The sequence below is a fragment of the Bos mutus genome, chromosome 9, assembly GCF_027580195.1.
Source record: "Bos mutus isolate GX-2022 chromosome 9, NWIPB_WYAK_1.1, whole genome shotgun sequence".
NCBI classification, from domain to species: Eukaryota; Metazoa; Chordata; class Mammalia; order Artiodactyla; family Bovidae; genus Bos; species Bos mutus.
In genome coordinates, this window is record NC_091625.1 from 34,437,363 (window position 1) to 34,457,834 (window position 20,472).

The following is a 20,472-nucleotide window of genomic DNA, read 5'->3' on the forward strand; positions in this document are numbered from 1 at the left end:
AAGGTCAGTCCCCATGAGAGAAAGCGTGCTATGACACCAGGAGGAAGTGCTCACAAACCATCACTCACAGAAGGTTATTTTTAAAGCAGGTACAATGCACCATGTATTCATAACCTTGTAGAGTCTTCAAAAGCCTACAAATATCAGATATTTTGACAAATATAAAGTATTTGATGCCAAGAAGTTGGTCTTTCTTCCTGCTCAATGGCACATTTATAACTTTGAGGCTACACATTCCAAGTAACTGAACACATGTGAGGAGAAAAGAAGTTTCTACATTTAATACTATTTCTTCGGCAACCAAATTTTATACAGAGAGATAAAGCTTCCTGATAACCATTCTGATTGTATATGTGCTCACCCAGTCAGAAAAATATCCTAAACATAGAAACAACAGTCTTGAAGTTTAAAGATGAAAAACTTACTTCTGAACTTAAAATTTTTAAATCTTATGTTTGATTGAAATACATTTTCTACTTCCCAGGAAAGTGAAAGAAAGTGAAGTTGCTCAGTCGTGTCCAACTCTTTGCAACCCCATGGACTGTAGCCTACCAGGCTCCTCCGTCCACGGGATTTTCCAGCAATAGTACTGGAGTGGGCTGCCATTTCCTTCTCCAGGAGATCTTCCCAACCCAGGGATTGAACCCAGGTCTCCCACATTGTAGGCAGACGCTTTACTGTCTGAGCCACCAGGGAAGTCATAAATGGCATTATATATTAATTTTCAGTTAGCAATGTAATTCTTTGAATTTGTGTACATAAGTATCTTTAATTCTGTAACCAAATCTCCTCCTTTGATTTTTGAGCTATATGACTTCTTTTCTTAGCACCTGTGATGATTACTTTTATACGTCAACCTGACTGCAGCCATACAGTGCTCAGATATTTGATGAAATGTTATTTCTGGTTGTGTCTGTGAAAGGTTTCCTGAAGAGATTAGCATTAGAAGTGGTAGACTGAGTAAAGCAGATTGCTGTTTCAAATGTAGGTGAGTCTTGTTCAATTCACTGAGGATCTGAATAGAACAAAAAGGCAGAGGAAGGGAGAAATCCCCTCTTCCCTCCCACTCCCTCCCTTTCTCTCTGCCTTACTGATGAGCACGGACATCATCTCCTCCTGCCCTTAGACTGGAACTTGTACCATCAACCTTTCCCGGGTTCTAGCTTGCAGACAATCAGCTTCCATAGCTGCATGAGTTAATTCTTCTGCCTCAACATCAACTTCCAGGCTACCCTCTCTCCTTTCTACCTCTTTCCTGACTCCAATCAATACCACATACTAGCGCAGTATCTGCAAACTTCTGTGGAATAAGTCATAACAACAATTATATATTTTTCAGGCAAAGTACCACAAAATACATTTAACTTCTCATACATAATCTACTCTGGTTCATTCATTTACCTATTTACCTAAAACTATGCATATTTAGAATATGTCCTTATAGCATAAATTTACCCTCTAATAATAATGACTCTAGGAAGCACTAATACCATGTTCAAAGCCCTACCTAGCTATGCAGGAAAGTGAAAGTGAAGTTGCTCAGTCGTGTCCGACCCTCATCTACCCCATGGACTCAGCCTACCAGGCTCCTCCATCCATGGGATTTTCCAGGCAATAGTACTGGAGTGGGTTGCCATTTCCTTCTCCAATGCATGAAAGTGAAAAGTGAAAGTGAAGTCGCTCAGTTGTGTCCGACCCTCAGCGACCCCATGGACTGCAGCCTTCCAGGCTCTTCTGTCCATGGGATTTTCCAGGCAAGAGTACTGGAGTGGGGTGCCATTGCCTTCTCCTGGGGTGCCATTGCAGGAAAGGGTTAACTCAAATCCTACACATTTCTAAGAAAGGACTGGCCCATGTCTGGTTCATGGGAGATGAGTTCTAAGCTCTCATTATATTCTATGTGATAAGAGGATCTTGGGGTGCCTGAGGCCTTGGGCCATGTGGTACTATTAAGATGGGACAGTTTATACTAACAATGGGATTCACAATGAACTGTCTTTGCTCTGGGGGACCAGAATCTGAATAGCTACAGTCAGTCATGCAGGCGCTACATGCTTCCAAGACTGAACCCCAATAAAAATCCCTGACCGCCAAGGCTCAAGTGAGCTCCTCTGGCTGGCAACTCTTTGTGAGTGTTGTCACAGATTCGTGCCAGGAGTGGAACTTCATTAGCAGAGGACAGTGGAAGCCTGTGCCCGGTTCCTCCCAGACTTCACCCCGTGCACCTTTTCTCTTCGCTGATTTCAGTCTCTATCCTTCAGCTGTGTTAAACTATAACCACAATTGTAACAGCTTTTTGAGTCCTTCTAGTGAATCACTGAGCCCAACCGTGGTCCTAGGGAACTCCCTGACCTCCTTTTTAGTTCAATGATGGAAATTTCTGTTAGAATTCTGAAAGTCTTGCTATAGCACTTTGTCCCATTACATAAGAAAATGTCATGATACTTTTCACCAACTCTTTCTCCTTACTTAACTTCTGATATTGTTCTACTTTAAACCCCTCAATATGATTGTGTCCAAGGATGTTGCTATTGAAGTCAAGGACACAGCAGAATACTGGACTTAGGATTAAACAACTTAAAAGCCTTAGATATTGTCTAAAAATGAAATACATAATGTTAGGTGGAAAAGCTTAGAAGATTTTCTCTAGGAAGTAATTTGCTGGCACTAAACATACAATTTCAGTTCATTTGTTTAAAATTAAAATGTCGTTTATTGGATGGCAGGTATGCAGTGATGCTTTTAACACTATACACAGCTCCTTTTCATCTCTTACTTATATTTAAGCATTCTTCCATTTTTTAATCTTCTACTTTTTTTTTTTTTTTTGCCGTCTTCACATTCTCAAACATTTTTATGTGTACTTTTGTTCTCATTCTCATTTTTGTCTAACGGATCATAGTTCCTTGGCATTAAAATCCCTGAGTACTTTCCAAATGTCCTCCTATGAATCATAATCAAAACTCAGAATACCACAGACTTGGTTTGTAGAACAAAGATACAGAGATGTAATTAACCCAAAGACGCAGGCACTGCTGTCTCAGACTTCCCCATCTCAGTCTCAGTTACTGGCAATCAATCCTGCCAGAAATTCAGGCCCAAACTCCCTTCTTTCCCTTCCCTGCTTTGTCTCCATATTCAAACTATCAGCAAATTCTGTTGGTTCCATTCTCAAAATACATCCAGAATCCAGCCACTTTCGCCACCACCATAACAGCCTAAGCCACATCATGTCTTGCCCAAATCACTGCAATAGCTTCCAAACTAATCTCCGTCTTCGCCCTCACCTACAGTGGTCATTCTCGACACAGGAGCCAGAGCTGACCTGTTCAACCATAACTCAGATTATGTCACCACTCTGTTTAAAACCCTCCAAAGGTTTCCCATCTCATTCAGAGTCAGCACCAAAGTACCAACATGCATGCTTGCTCAGTCGTGCAAGTCATGTCTGACTCTTCAAGAACCCGTGGATTGTAGTCTGCCAGGCTCCTATGACTGTGGGATTTGCCAGGCAGGAATACTGGAGTGGGCTGTCATTTCCTCCTACAGGGGATCTGCCCGACCCAGGGACTGAACTTGCATCTCCTGGATCTCCCCCATTGGCAGGAGGATTCCCTACCGCTGCATTACCTGGGAAGTCCCCAGGTACCACCAATAGTTCTCAAGTCTTTATGTGGAGTCTCCACCTCCTACAACTCTCCCCCTCTTTCCCCTCCCAGTCACATGGCCTCCTTGCTATCCTCATACACATGTGGGTGCTCTGTCCCCAGTGCCCGTGTGCTTGTTCCTCCCCCAGACGTCTACATGGCTTGCTTCCTCACTTCAAGTATTTGCTCAAATGTCACTTTCTCAGTGAGGCCAGATGTGACCATCTCATCTAAGTTATATCCTTACCACGTTTAACCACCATCACTCCCTAAACTCCCTTCTGGGTTGTATTTTCCTTCATGGCACTTATAACTCTCTAATTACTATACAACCTACTTATTTTTTGTGTGTGCCTGGCTTCCCCCTCTAGAATGTAAGCTCCATGAGGGCACTTTGCTGCTTTTTGCTATATCCCCACCACCTAAGCATGCCCAGCACTTAAGAAACAGAAAATATTTATGGAATTGATGAATTTAATAAACGTGTTTAAGATGCAAAGCTCTAAATACTCAGAGATAACTAAACATATAGTTAGATAACTATATAAATACAACTACATAAAAAGAAGAAATAATGATCTTTTGAGTATAACTTTTGGAGGTAAAATGTATTACAATGCCTGAACCTTAGAAGACTGCTGAGTGTGATTATTAATGACAGAGTTGACTGAGAGCTGCCCTCTGCCCAGTGCCCTTCCAACCCTCACTCAGGCAAAGCCCCACGTATACCCTTGATTGTGGTTGGCTCCCATACCCCCAAGCCCACCATGTCCTGGTCAACGTGCCTGGCCTGCCTCTGACCACAGTCCACTCCCTGAGGATTCCCTGCTGTTTCCCAGCATTCCACAAGTGGTTTTCATGGGTTTCCTCAGAGTTTTCTCCTAAATGTCACCTCAAAACTTTCAGCCCCTTTTGCATGGGATTAGACATTCTGCCGCTCCCTTCTCCTCAAGCTCAGACCAGCCAGGCCTGCTTCATGCACGATGACTGCATATGCTAAGACTTTCACTGAGGATCTTCTGTTTTGAAATTTAAAGTAATTTCCTTCATGTCCCTTCTTTTAACCACATTCCCAAAGATTATCATCATAACATAATAGTTTGTTATAAAGGCTTTATTATTGCTATTATTTGGATATTTTATTTTAAATTGGAGGACAATTGCTCTGTAATGTGTGTTGGTTTCTGCCCTACAACAATGTGAATGAGCATTAATTATATATATATATATATTCTTTTCCTCTTGAGTCTCCCTTCCACCCCACTCCTCTAGGTCATCACAGGGCACCAGGCTGAGCTCCCTGTGCTATACAGCAGCTTCCCACTGGCTATCTATTTTACACATGATAGTGTATATATGTCGATGCTACTGGAAATTTTTCTAAAAAATCCTCTGTACTGCCAACATTTCTTTTATGCAGAGATGTCAAAAGAATAAGGGTGCTTTCTAATGAATTATTCTTCCTTTCACACCTACATTATTCCTATTATTTTGTGCTAAAAACTTCTTGTAACAGTTTTTATAGTTCAGTCTATAAAACATTACTAGTCAAGAAACAATTTTTGCGGAGATATGTTACTAGACAGTGGAGACCATGCATGCTGTGAAGAATAAGACAATAATTTCTGAATTGATGGTGACAGATTCACAGGCCAAAACACATTTTCCAGTAAGAAATAGCCCAACTCAGAGCCTGAAACTGCCAGATATCTAATGTTTGTGTCTGTATGTTCCAGGTCATGAACATTTAACTTGGTGTCTATAACCTCATATCGGTGCATTTACTGCAGTTTTTCCTGACTTTAGCATTCTACTCTGGTAGTGGTAGCCCCATTCTTTGTATCTCTTAAACTAGGAATGCTAAGTCACTTCAGTCGTGTCCGACTCTGTGTGACCCCATAGATGGCAGCCCACCAGGCTCCCCCGTCCCTGGGATTCTCCAGGCAAGAACACTGGAGTGGGTTGCCATTTCCTTCTCCAATGCATGAAAGTGAAAAGTGAAAGTGAAGTCACTCAGTCATGTCCGACTTTCAGCGACCCCATGGACTGCAGCCTACCAGGCTCCTCCATCCATGGGATTTTCCAGGCAAGAGTACTGGAGTGGGGTGCCATTGCCTTCTCCGAAACTAGGAATACACCTCTCATATCCACCCTACTCATTTCACCCCATCTCTGCTCATGGCCGGATTCTACCTAGCTATTTCTTTTAGTCAAACCTGAAGGAAATCTATGCCAGAGAAAACTCCTCTTGTACTGATTTTATTTCTTAGACCTTCTTCTCATGTCCTGTCCTACATGAATGTGGAGACTAGATGACCATCTGCCAGGTCAATTCCTGAGGTAAATGGGACAGGGGGCAGAGATGACACCTAAGATGCTCCAAATTAAAGATTCTGTGAAGTAATTTTGACTCTTTCAGTGATACATCCTGTATTGTGCTCTCCATGGAGGCTGAAAGCCATTCTCCCCAACCCACAAGCAAGATGGGAACCAGCCTCTTCCGTTCCTGGAGCCACCTTAGTTTCCTCAGTGACTCGCCAGGGGTGACTCTCCTGGCGCTCATCTCTTGCAAATGTTATTTGTCTCTACTCTTTTTAATCTTCATGGGTCATTTCTATTGTTTTCGAATAGTTCTCAACCTCTCAGTGACTTGGGAAACTCAACCCTACTAAAAACCTGTGTGCATGCATGTGTAGTCGTGTCCGACTCTTTGCAACCCAATGGACTGTAGTCCCCCAGGCTCCTCTGTCCATGGGATTGACCAGGCAAGAATACTGCTGTGGGTTGCCATTCCCTTCTCCAGGGGATCTTCCCAACCCAGGGATCGACCCACATCTCCTACATCTCCTGCACTGGCTGGCAGATTCTTTACCATTGGCACCACCTGGGAAGCCCAGAGGCATTAATTTCCATCTTACCTCACAGCTGCATACCTACTCACTTACTCATTTTCAATTAACTCCTCAGCAAAATCCTTATTCTGAAACATTAGATTTTTGCCTCTTCTCAAAAGTATTCAGTTCTTCCTTTATCACCTATATTTGGGGACAGTGACACATCATCCAAATTTACGGAGAAAACTGAAATTATCCGGTGTAAGTACAATGTCCCTAAACTTATCTTAATATCTTTATCTCTAATCCTAAATGGAAAGAAGTCATGGAGAGTGCCATCCTGGAAAGATAGAAGAAAGGCAAAAAGATCTTTTCAGGACTTAGGGAGCACACAAATATCCACGGCCAACCAGGCACAATGTGTCCACTGCTGTTCAGGAAACACTGCAAGTCCAGACAAAGAGGAGACAGGAGAGCCATGGATAGCTCATTACTTATTTCCCATGTAAAACCACAGAGGTCTCCTCTTTTCTACAGTCCTTTAGGCATGTCATGGCATAGTATGGTAGACTCAAAAGATCTAACTTGAAATTAGTAATGGGTTGAATTGGGTCCTACAAAAATTCCTGTGTTGGAGTTTTAATACCCTCAAAATATGACCTTAGTTGGAAACAGGGTCCAAATAAACCACAGATATAATTAAGATATAACAATTATAATTAAGTTAAGATGATGTCTTACTGGAGTAGGATGGGCTCCTAATCCAATACGATGGTTATTTTTATAAAAAGGGGCAATTTGATGACAGAAATGCATAAACAGGGAGAATGCCATGACAAGATGCAGCGTGAGATGAGGGTGAAGTGTCCACAAGCCAAGGAACACTGAAGACTGACGGAAACCACCAGAAGCCGGGAGAAAGGCATGGAGCTGGTTCTCTCGGCCTTGGAAGGAACCGATCCTGCTGATGCTTGCATTTGGGACTTCTAGCCTCACAGAACTGTGAGACAATAGATTTCTGTTGTGTGAGCCACTCAAGTGGAGGCATTTTGTTATAGTAGCCCTAATAAACTATATGCAGTCCTAGTCCTACAGTGTTCTCATTCCTAAAATTGTTGTTCACTAAGTCGTGTCCAGCTCTTTGCAACCCCATGGACTGCAGCACTCCAGGCCTCATTCCATTCCTAAAGTAGGGATCGTAATTTTTATTATATATACACCAAAGGCTGCTATAAAAAATAAACATATAGTGCTTACCAAATACTAGGAACTACGCTAGGTAATTCACATGGGTTAACTCATTTAATCTTCACCACAATGCCGTAACACAGATACTAATATTGTCCCCTTTTCACAGCTGAGGAAACCGAGACACAGCAGAATAGTAAGGAAAAGCAAAGTGAAAGTCATTCAGTAGTGTCGGACTCTTTGCAACCCCATGGACTGTATAGTCAATGGAATTTTCCAGGCTAGAATAGTGGAGTGGGCAGCCTTTCCTTCTCCAAGGGATTTTCCCAACCCAGAGATTGAACCCAGGTCTCCCACATTGCGGGCAGATTCTTTACCAGTCAAGGTCACACAGAAAGTGAAGGGGCCAAGATATAAACCCATGCAGTCTGACAGTATTACCCATGAAATAACTATCTTTGTAAACTATCAAGGTCCTTCCAAATTAAATAAATCACCATCATCATAACCACTTCCCTACTCAAGAGCCTCTATTTCCCACAGCAGAAATAACAATTTTCTCCTCCAAGAGCTTCCACAGTCTAGTTCTGGCCTGTCTCTTCAACTTTAGCATTCACTTCCTCCCCACACAAACTCTCCCTTCATGCTTAACTGCTCATCCTTGCTTGAGCACAACTCGTATTTTATCCTCGATTCCCACTGTTACTCTCTATGAGGGTTCCCTCTACCTGCTCCACATCAACCTCCTATCTTTCTCAAAGAGCACAGTACTATCTAGCAACAGCATTCCCTAGCAACTCTATCCACAAGTGGCCTCCCCTATGGCCCCATACACGCATTGCTCAATACTCTTTGGGAATTCAGGGATGATGCCAACCAAGAAAGTGCATCTGCCCTTTTATAAAATGGTAAAACAAAGAAAATATCTACACAAACTACTAAAGAAAAAGGAAGTAAGAAAATTCCCTGACAGTCCAGTAGTTAGGACTCTGAGCTGCCATTGCAGGAGGCATGGGTCTGATCCCTGGTTGAGGAGCTAAGATCCTACAGGCCAAAAGAAAAACAATTATACGAGAATTACAAAGTACTACTGAAATTTATAGAAATCAATACTTCCAACTGAGTTGAAGAAGGATGGATACACTGAGGGGCATCTGAACTGGGTCTTAAAAAGGGATCAGGAAGAATGTCTATAGCTATCTATCTATAACTATCTTTAACTATGCCCACTAATTAATACACTCAGTACTAATAACATGCACACTGAGTTACTTGAAGATACTTGTTTTCTCCTTTTCTCACATTTATTGTTTCAGTCCTCTCTGAATCCAAAAGGGCTCTGAGACAGATCACACCTGCTCAGGTATAAGCCTCTGGGAGGCAGGGATCTTAGATCCCCTTAGATCTTCTTTGTCTTCCCTATGGTGTCATGCACAAATGACTACGTGCAACACAGGCCTTCAAAAATATTTGTGGAAAACAAGGAAAGAATTCATGAAGAAGGTACAGAAGATAGGAGAGAGACTGTCATGAAAGGAGATAAGGGAATTAGCATGATTTTTCTAAGAAGTTCTCCTTGACCTGGCGGCTACCCCACTCCTTAGCTCACTCCTCTTCCTGCGCCTTTGCTTAGCTGGTGGCTATGCGTGCAAGGCTTTCTCTCCTCCCATTTTTGGCATAAAATCCTCTGAGGCCCAGTTCATTCTCCCCTCCTTGCTGAGTATTCTTCGCCCACGTAACCTTCACAGACATTTTTCTTCCTGCAATCCTGTTGCAAGGATTTGTCTGTTCAACACTTAATTGTTCTCATAAAGTTTCATACTCAGTTATCCTTCTCCAACCAGACTTTATAGCTCCTAAAGGCTGGAAACCATGTTTTTTTTTTTTTTTTTTTTTTGCATGCTGCCCTGCTTTGGCTTCAACCAGACGTCCCCTCAAACATGAAGTACCTGGCAAGTACTTGCTGAATGACTAAATCCTTTCAGTATTTCTATCGCTAAAGTAGAACGTTCTTTCATCTGACTCTCAGGTTCAAAAGTACACTGGAAAAAATTATATATCAAAGCATTCATTCCTGGTAACACAGATTTATCTTTTCTAAAACTTGCAATCACTGAACCAAACTTCAGTGGCTTCACCAACAAGAAAAAAAGGTGTAAGCGCACAAAGAAGGGTCTGTTACATAACCACCCGAACACTGCTAGCTCCATTCAACTTCTTTAGGCACAGGATTTATCATTTTATGGCAATTTAGTAGTATAAATACTGCCAACACATTTCTTCCCCAAGAAAGAGATATTGAAAGTGGCCCAACTTACCCTAAAACTTGCCAGATTACATTTAACAAGTTGAAGTGAAACTGAATTTTTCAAGTTCCTGCAGCAGATACTCAAATACCATTTGTTAATCTGAATTTTATTTAGAATAACTCTATGCAAGTCACAGTAAATCTAAAAACTATTCATGCTGAAAAGCTTAGAACCCTAACAGAGCATGTGATTAATAGGATCTCTTACGGAAACAATACTGGTTTCCGTAAGAGAAAAGAAGTGGATCTTAAATTTTTACACTAGAGTTTAAGAAATGATAAACTGAACTATTGCATAAAAGTAATAGATCAATTATTATTCTGCTCTCTATTTCACCTGGGTTCTCATTAGAACCAACATGCTCTAACTTGTGAAAGACTTACATTCAAATTAGAGGAAAAAAGAAGAAATCAACCTCATACCTAAGGGAGACAGCAAAAGACACTTTAACTGGTTAACTCTGCAGGCTTTTCAGTGATTCTAAGAAATCAGTTTCCTCTGAGAAAGGTAACTGTGAAAAACATTTCAAAATTGCTTTAAAACTATGGGCTGTAAAACTAAGTGGAAACATTCCATTTCAGCTGCCTAAGACATTGACATTGTTGGGCTCCTGTTCTTGGCATCCCCCAAACCCACTGACCCAATATTGGCTAAGTCTGCTTTCTAACACCTTTAGCAGCATCAGTATGAACATGCTTTTAAAATGATTACATCTTAAGTCCTGCCTAATTTTATTACTGTGAAAAAACACGACCACTGGCCTGCAACCACAAATTAATTCTACTAGAGTCTATTTTCCTGAACAAAAATGAAACAAAGCTCACGTTCTGTTTCTATACATGCCATTCTTTTTAACCAAAAATACTGCTGTTAAGAAGTCTGGAGTATAAGCGAAGTTTCCGAGCTCTTTCTGACATGGGCAGCCTCTATGTTTTGACCACATGGCTAATGAATGCCCCATACACTCATGTGACCACTGTTGCCAGTCTCACTCTCCCATAAAAATGGGGTAGAGAAATGTAAAAGATATTACTGAAAGTCCAAATGCAACACCACAATCTGCTGCCAAGCCCTTTTTAAAAAAGATTTTCTAAAATAAAAAAGAAATGTAGAGGAAAGTGATCCGTTTGAGGAGAAAATAGATTAGACATAGGGGAGAAGGGCTTTCAGACACTGTTATGTGTATCTGAATGAAACGCTGAAGCAATCTTATGCATGATCAATACTTAACCAGTTAGCAAATATTAATACTTTGCTCTAACAAATAAAAGTGCTAAGTAGAAACTATACACAACTTGTATTTCAAACACTAAAACTCACCATATCGTCTACCTTCACATAATTAAGTCACTTTTAATTTCCAAGATTTTCAAATCCAGATGAGCAGCAGTCATAAAATTAGAACCCCAGAAGACAAATGCTTACATCCCTCCTGGACAACCTCACTTAAACCTTTCTAAACAGAGAAGAACTCAAAGGCCTCCTTCATAAATCCATTCTAAAGGTTAAAACATTCAGAAAAACTTCCCGTATTTAGCATAAATCCCTCTTGATGCCTGCTGTAAGTCGATTTCCTCTTCTTTTTCTTCAGGGAAGATGGAAAACAGCTGTTCAACATTCCCTTTCAGGCCCCTTTTTCCTTCCTGCCAGGCCCATTTCCCCCTTGGGAGAAGTGTAAACACTGCAGGTGATTCCTAAATCCAGCTGGCCCCTACCCGATTATCCAAGGGGCTGGTGAGCTCGGCCCCGTGCGAGCCTCCTAGGATGCTGTCATCCAACTGCCAAGGCCCCAAGAAGAGCTCTTTACCAGAATCTGTGGAATTCCAGAAATCCTTTACTTAGAGTCTGTCCTCAGATATAGTCAAGACAACAAGAATAGCACTGTATCAAGAAGAAAAGCTGACAGTTGCAACTGTAAAGAAGGTAAGCAGTGTTATCCTCCAGCCTGGCGGGCTTCACTACCACTCTGCCCGGTGTCAGGGTGTTGAGTGCACCCTGGCATGAAACATTTTTAAACTACTTGATGATTTTTATCATGCAATTCTTGAGTTCCTTTGTCACTAACGCAACTTTCTGGATGTAAGCTAACTTTAGAAATGCAATAACCCTTTCAATACTCCAAGGTGCAGAACTACTCTAAATGAAGGTGTTAATTTGTAGTCTTTTATTTCTTTTTTTTCACTTTTTAAAATATGTTTATTTGAAATAAATGAGCATTGTTCACAGCTCTTCTCTGCTCCTTTTTCCCTGCCACCTCTGTTTCCTTTGCATTCTGTCCTGTTTTTTTTCATAATAGGTATTTTAGAGGGATGACAATCCCTTCTCCCCTGCCAACCTGCCAAAGATCCCTACATCCATCTCATACAAATGCAGATGAGCAAATTCTAATGAAAAGTGACTTCAGCATGGATTTCCAATCCCTAAGAAGTAGAGACCACACAGTCTGAAGAAGAGGATGTGACAGTAAAATGTATGCAAAGATAAAAAAGGGCACTTTTGGTTTCCGGAACAGAACAGACTTGTTCAAGAGGCCCATGGGCCTCAGCCAATTACCATGATCCATTTGATCTTTCTGCTAGGGAGGACTGTCGCTTCATCTAGGACATCACTGGCATCCCCTGGTTCACCAACTGTGCTCCCAGTCTATTTTTTTTAAATTAGTAATCTCTAGGTTCACAACACAATATGCAGAGCACTACGTTTTACACTAATGCTGTTAACTCCCACTTCAAGAATTGCTAACAAATATCCCCATTTTTCTCACAATAGTCATTAGACTCCAACAGTAAAGCCAGTACATTGCCTGTGTACTTCATCAATAAAAATATTATAGACCCACAGCTTGGTGAGCCCATTTCCTTTACAAATTCTTTTTAAGAGTTATGAAATGCTGACTCAGCTTTGTTGTGGTATAACATCTGCACGCATTAAATCCCTTTTGCTTAGTAGCTAAGTTTGTTACACATGAGAAAAAGGCAAAAACCTTAATTTAATCAACAAATTTACAACCCTATGGCATCTGTATATGAAATGAATATTTCAAATGGAAACATTTAAATGACTGTGCTGCTGCTGCTAAGTCACTTTAGTCGTGTCCGACTCTGTGCGACCCCATAGACGGCAGCCCACCAGGCTCCCCCGTCCCTGGGATTCTCCAGGCAAGAACACTGGAGTGGGCTGCCGTTTCCTTCTCCAATGCATGAAAGTGAAAAGTGAAAGTGAAGTTGCTCAGTCATGTCTGACTCTTAGCGACCCCATGGACTGCAGCCTACCAGGCTCCTCCATCCATGGGATTTTCCAGGCAAGAGTACTGGAGTTAAATGACTGTGGACCTACTCAATTTCTACTGAATGATCATGTACACTAAACACACAGGGAATTTTACTATGATAATCCTAATATTTTCCACTAATTAAGTAGAGAGGCCCTGTTAATTCCATAAATAATACCAAAAATATTTTTCGCATGTGGACACACACATACACTCAGTTGCAAATTCTCTCTGTCTAGAGCAAAGCAGATGGATGCAGTCTACAATGGATACACGACATACGCATAACTGAGAGTTAACTACACACATGTGTTTTGTTATATTTTTAAAAACAGGACTACACTTACCTAATGGTTATAACTATTCTCAAATATAAAATGCCCAAACAAATCATGCTATTACCAGGATGTTTATAGCTTCTACATATTACTAAAGAGGGAAATTCTGTTCTTTCAGAAATTGTTTACTAACATTTGATGACAACACTTACCAAGATCATGTTTATGGACTACCCTAAGGGAGCTGGAACAAATAGAAGGAAATCCAGTGGTAATCTTAAAGCACACTAAAATTCATAGTGTTATCTGGAATTAAGGACAGAACTCCATTCAAGAAATAAACAGATGGAACTTGCCTGGTGGTCCAGCGGTTAAGACAGCACGCTTCCAAAGCCAAGGGGTGCAGGTTCCATCCCTGGTCTGGGAACTAAGATCCCACATGCTGTGCAGCATGGTAGGGTGGGGTGGGGGTGGGAAAGCAATCATTCTCCAATAAAATTAATTTAAAAAAAGCAATTGTACTCCAAACAAATTAATTTTAAAAAATTAAAAAAAAAATAAACAGATGGTCGCAACCATCATTTCTTCTTTTTCCAAAGTAAAATCATTCCCTTTTCTTTTCTGTGGTATTTAACAGACTCTCTAAACACTGCCTCCTGCAGGTTTATACTCTTCTGGGCATCTGACAGAGGATCTGAAATCCATACCCTTGATATGCTGGAGCTTGCTGAGACATGCAGACGGAAGCAACACAACTGGTAAAACACCCAAAAACCTGAAGCCAGCAAATGAGAGCTGAGCAATGAGCATAGGGCTCTATGGGAATCAGAAGGGGCCCCAGGATGGAACCCTGATGAGGATGATAAGAGATAAGCAGAGTGAGAGGAGCGTGCTGTGGGAAGAGGGCCCCAAAGCAGCCAGTTTACAGAAGCCTGAAAAACACATAAGCAAGCATTCCAGGGAGCTGACAAATCATGGACAGTAATGAGTAGTAAATGGGATAATAAATTAGATCTGTAAGAAAATGAAACGTAAGAGTCTTTAATAACATGGATGTGGAATCATAAAGGAGAAAAGTAGAATAAAATATGCCATTTAGGTTAATCTGAAATTTAAAATAGGCCACTGCTACTGCTGCTGCTAAGTCACTTCAGTCGTGTCCGACTCTGTGCGACCCCATAGACGGCAGCCCACCAGGCTCCCCCGTCATTACTTGTAAATGACAGACAAGTCTCTTCTTTTCATGGTATTTCCATTTCTACAGCTCTAAAATAAGGATAAGACACCTGCTCTATATCACTCTTCATTTCCGCTAGGCTAAAAAATGAAAATATTAGAATTCTTTGGAAAAATATTGAATTACTTTCTCACGCTCACGCTCAGTCATGTCTGACTCTTTGCCACCCCATGGACTGTAGCCTACCAGGCTCCTTTGTCCATGGGATTCTCCAGGCAAGAATACTGGACTGGGTAGCCATTTCCTCCTCCAAGGGATCTTCCCCACCCAGGGATCAAACCCACCCTTCCTGTGCCTCTTGCATTGCAGGAAGGTTTTTCACCACTGAGCCATGGGGAAGCCCTAGGCAGTTTTAAATAGAAGCATTCACATAGCTGTATGATCTACCAGGGACTCTTGTTTTCCTTCCATTGTCTAATGCACAGGAATTCATAAGCAAGAGTTTATTAGGCTCCTTTTTATCCTGTCCACAACACTACCTTTTTTTCTAGTATGATTCTTTTCAGTAATATCTCTCCACCACGCCCTAATCAAACCACTCTTCTACATGCAAGTAGGAGCTGTGAAACACTAAAGTTAGATGGGTAAGAACCTGGGACTACATTTATTTATTAAAATATATAGAAAGATTTTCTTTAAAGAAAAATCACTTCAATTAAAAATATTATCCACTTAATGCAAGGTTTCACTTTTAAAATATATAATTTATATTAGAGTTGGGCATTAGAATCAGTAAGACTTTTTGAAATTCATCCATTTCTAATTACTGCCATCATCAAATAGAAGCATGGATCAGTGCCACTGAGATCTAGGACTTTAAACTCTACTTCCATTCTGCCCTTAATTCATCAGATGAATTTCACTGAGAAGTAATTTCTTTTTGGTACTCTGAACTTATACACTTGCCGAATTCCCATGTCAGGCACTGACTCTTGGTTTAGATTACACTGTGTCATCCAAATACCCACTGGTAATTTGGTGACTCCCAACAAGTTTTTTTTCTACAAATCAACAAGCATACGTGCTAAGTCACTTCAGTCACATCTGACTCTGCGACCCCATGGACTGTAGCCCACCAGGCTCCTCTGTCCACGGCATTCTCCAGGCAAGAATACTGGAGTAGACTGACATGCCCTCTTCCAGGGAATCTTCCCTACCTAGGGACTGAACGCATGTCTCTCATGTCTCCTGCAATGGCAGGCAGGTTCTTTACCACTAGGGCCACCTGCAAAGCCCACAAATTACCATGGGTGAAGATAATGTAATTCCAAGATGAGAAAATCCTAAGGCATTTTATAATATAGTCAAAAGAACTGTCCTGTCCTCTACTTGGAGCCATTCTTTCAGAAGGATTGATGGACATGGAATCTCCACCTTACCCACTCCTTCATAATAGTAAAGATCCAGCCCTTCTCAGTAATCGGAATAAAAGGATCCACTACAATGATGACCTTCCCTCTACAAGAGGGTCTTGATCTCCTCAAAGGCCTGCCACAAACATATTCTAACATAAAAAAAGTTTTGGTTTTTTAATTTATGGGGGAAGAAGGTGAAAAAAGGATAAGAACATGTACAAACATGCTAATGATATCTGGGCTTCTCACATGGCGCCAATGGTAAAGAACCCCCACCAATGCAGAAGACATGAGAGACACGGGTTCAATCCCTGCATGGGGAAGATCCCTGGAGGAGGGCATGGCCATCTACTCCAGTATTCTTGCCTAGAGAATTCCATGAACAGAGGAGCCTGGATGGATACAGTCCATGTGGTTGCAAAGAGTTGGGTATGACTGAAGCGATTTAGCATGCATGCAAGTAATATTTAATACACACTGCAACTACAGAATGCTAATTTTTTACTAGTTTCTTTACCCCTTTGGGAAACAAACATTATTGATACAGTAAAACCCCAATCTAAATGCTGTATCTTCCTTATTCCTTTCCAATCATTTGTTGCAATTGTAATATTGAGTGGAAATCATGTAATTTCTTTCATGGGACAGAGTGTCATCCAATGCAAGTAGAAATAAATACCAAAATATTCAACTACAAATATTAAGAAATGTATAAACAAACATCTTATTGCTTAATTGCAGAATGTATTTTCATCTATGATCTTAAAATACTTTTTCAGAGATTAAAAGAAACCTTTATAATGAGGTCTTGGGAAGGGCAGTACAACCTCAGTGAAGTTAAGAACCTCCTGGATGACCATCAGATCCCCTCAAGGCAGCATTGTGGGATATTGGACTGGTCAACAAATCTCACTGAAAACATGTTATTAGCTAATTTGTGGACTAACTTTATAAATACTAAAGTAGATAGACACACAAATGTTAGGTACTATGATGGTCCTGACTTCATGTGGCTAACTTCTTACCCAGTCTTTCCATAACCAGGCCCCAAACCTCAGAGAGAGGAACTTTAAAAACCTTCTACCCAGCAGGCCCAGGAAGGTGCTAATAAGTCCTTCAGTGACAAGGGGTCTATCCTGTTTTCTGTTGCAAATTTCCCTTTTGTCCACATTTTCTCTTCTCTATTTTTATAGAACACATCTTACCTGCACACTTTACAAAAGGACACATATCTATCTGTATGGTAACCTTGTAGTACATGATATACAAATTTCTTGCATGAATCCTGCAAACAATTTGGGATCTCATTTTAGAAGTAGTCAGAATATTCTACAAAATATTGCATATCCTATTTCATTTCATACAAGTTATCATTTATTGCGAAATTAAAAAAAAAAAAAAAAAACTGAAGAAAAGGAAATTCCTGAAAGGTTAAGGTCTATTATGTGAAACATAAAATACTGGGGGAAAAAATTGTTTTGAAACTATTTCTCAGTGAGAACGTCCGTTCTCAAATTTAATGTCAACTAAACCATGACTCTCTAAAGCATGACTAATGAAAAAATGTTTAAAAGAACCCTATAACACGGAGATCCCTAGAAACTAAAAGTGTCATTTCCTGATCTAAGGAATTCCAAGTAAATGAGGTTCACCTCCTACTTATAAGCAATCGATTCGGTTTCAGCCTTCAATGCCCGCCAGCCTGAGCAGAGGTTGATGCCTCAGCCGAGCGATGAAAATGAGAAAATTCTGAGGTCACAAACAGCTTAGATTCCATCCGCGACAGAGCCCATATGGCATTGCTCACAGAGCTTCCCAGCCTGTGAGTCAAGCACGCCCCACCCCCCACCCCACCACCAGGGGCTGCCTGGGAGTGAGGTTTACCAACAATTTCTTCAAGTGTCGGTGGAGCCTGGCGGCTTTGGAATCCGGCGTCTAGGGAGGCTCGAGACGTGCTTGCCTGGCTTCCACAGTCGCAGAGGCTGGCTGCCAGCGCCAGGATCGGCACACCCGACCACCACCACCCCAATTAACAGGGAGACGGAGGGAAAGGAGGGCGCGAAACTGTGCCAACCTACCGGGCAGAGGGAAGTCGGAGCCCCCGGCCGTCCGGGAAATCGCGGCTGGGCCGGCCGGACCCGACGCACAGAAAAGTGATCTCCGAGTTTTTACCGTGCGCCCAGCTCTGCGCTGGGCGCCCAAGGGTTGGAAAGGGACTCAAAGCTGCCCTGCCGCCGGGGAAACTCACGGCTCCGGCTTCACGCCTCGCGCGCCCCCCAGTTGAGCTGGGCTCGGGCGCGCAGGTCGCGGCGCTCGGCGCCCGGCGGGGGACGTGGCTCTGCGCTTGCCTCCCGCCGGCTCCCGGCCAGTCTGGCCGACGACCCGCCCGAGACTCCGGAAGAAAGTTGCGCGGCGCGGGGTCCAGAGCGACGTCCGCCGCGCGCCGCTGCCCACCACTCGCGCGCCCCTCCGCTTACCGCTCCCCGCCGCGGTTTCGTCCTCTCGGGCGTCGCCTCTCCAGCTTGGGCCCAGGCTCCGGAACCCCTTCCCGGCCCCCTTCTCTCCAAGGCGCCCGGGCCCCCGGCGCCCTCGGAGCCGAACCCTCAGCGCGCCAGCCGCGCCATGGGTGCGGGTGGGCGCCGCGCCACAGGATGCGCCGCTGCAGCCTCGGGCGGCGCTACTGCGAGCCGGGCCGGCGCGGGCGGGTGGGTGTGGGCGAAAGGGGAGGAGGGCGGGACGCGGCGGGCGCTGAGGCTCGCTGGAGGGAGGAGGAAACCGCAACGTCACCAGAGCCCCGGGCGGCGAGGATGGGAGGGGGAAACGGGGACCCCTTCCCGCTGCGGGACCCCAACCTCCGGCCCGCCCCGCTTTCTCGCCCTCCTCCTCCTCTCCGAGGACTCGCGGCTGTCGGCCTTCCCCTCCACTCGGGCCCGAATGCACGTACCCCTACCCTGCCAGGCCTCTTTGGCTTCAACTTGCTCTAGTTTCTAAGGACCCCACACGCTTTGGGTTCGACTCTAGAATCGCCCCAACCGCGGGGTACTTTTGGAGGCCCGAGGGGAGGAGCTGATGGATGCTTCACAACAGCTCCGGGAGAGGAAAACGTGGAGAGAACTTTACACCGGAGACTGTTCCCCGCTCCCCGCGCCTTTTCCAAAATTGTTACTCCGTTTCTCCCGGATTCGGTTTTTACTCTCTTCAGAGAGAAAGGAGGAAATCATCTATTTAGAAGCAGTTCCCGCTTTAACCCTTCGAACAAAATACAGTAAATCAAAAGCAGGGGACTCTACAAATGAAACAGATTACAATCAAAGGTCAAGGGTCAGGAACAGAACATTCGAAATATACAGCTGACAGGAAGAAATTTAATTTACCCTATCTCCTATCCTGGGGGGACAAGAGAGAGAGACTGCCATCCGAGTTTTTCAGGTGGACAATCTGCAACCTTAGTAGTCACAGTCTTTAGAGAATTTTCCTACATTTTCTTGAAGCAGCCATTGCACACAGCCTGGTTCAATCTGACCTCAGAAAGGTGTCAGATAAGACCAGAGCCATCATCCCAGGGCTAATAACTTCGCCTCCATCAGTATTAGCATGTAATTAAACTACCGAAGCTACAAGGTACAGAAGTGACAGATCTTCATCCATTCGTTAGCACTAGAGAGGTTTTACCTGAGAGGAGTGCTTTACTCCCTTGCCTCTCCGCTGTTATGACTTCTAAAGGACCACCTCTGTCCATTTTCCCGGTCCTTAGAAGCTCTCAAGACCTACAGATTTCCTCAGGCCACATTAGAAAAAAAGAAAAAAAAATGTGGATGTCGACTTTTCTGTTTTTTTTTTTTCCCAGAAATTGCATTTGCAGAGAGATTCCTTACAAAATGGACAAGAGGAAGTGGTTTTGTTAAATATATTAAATGTTCACTCAAGTACACCACTGATTTGCATAAACTTCCAGATGTTTTAGGGGCGGATGGTGGAGGAGATAAGGAGCTCTAGAACTTAAAACTAGTTTAATCTGGTTTAACTCCTCATTTGAGCGGCTTCCCTGGTGGTCCAGTGGTTAAGAATATGCCTGCCAATGCAGGGTACACAGGTTCGATCCCTGGTCCAGGAAGATCCTTGATGCCACAGGGCAACTGAACTCCACAACTACCCAGTGCAACTGACTATTGAGCTGGTGCTCTAAAGCCCATGCTGCGCAAGCAAGAGAAACCACCCCAATGAGAAGCCTGCACACTGCAAAGAAGAGTAGCCTCCTACTCACAGCAACGAGAAAGCCCAGGTGCAGCAGCAAAGACTCAGCGAAGCCAAAAATAAATAATAATGATAATCCTCATTTGCAGTTTACTACAA

The 20,472-nt window shown here is 42.9% G+C and overlaps 1 protein-coding gene across 3 annotated transcripts in view; it reads right to left on the reverse strand.

The window, feature by feature from the left end:
- Nucleotides 1–18,831, reverse strand: part of DSE (dermatan sulfate epimerase) — a 78,414-nt gene extending 59,583 nt beyond the window's left edge. The window contains exon 1 of one of the 3 annotated variants that reach the window (XM_070376390.1): nucleotides 18,597–18,831. The gene's annotated coding sequence lies outside the window, so the exon portion shown is untranslated. The remainder of the gene's footprint in view (nucleotides 1–18,596) is intronic. The other 2 variants (XM_070376391.1, XM_070376393.1) reach the window with 2 other exon arrangements.
- Between the last annotated feature and the right edge of the window lie 1,641 nt (nucleotides 18,832–20,472).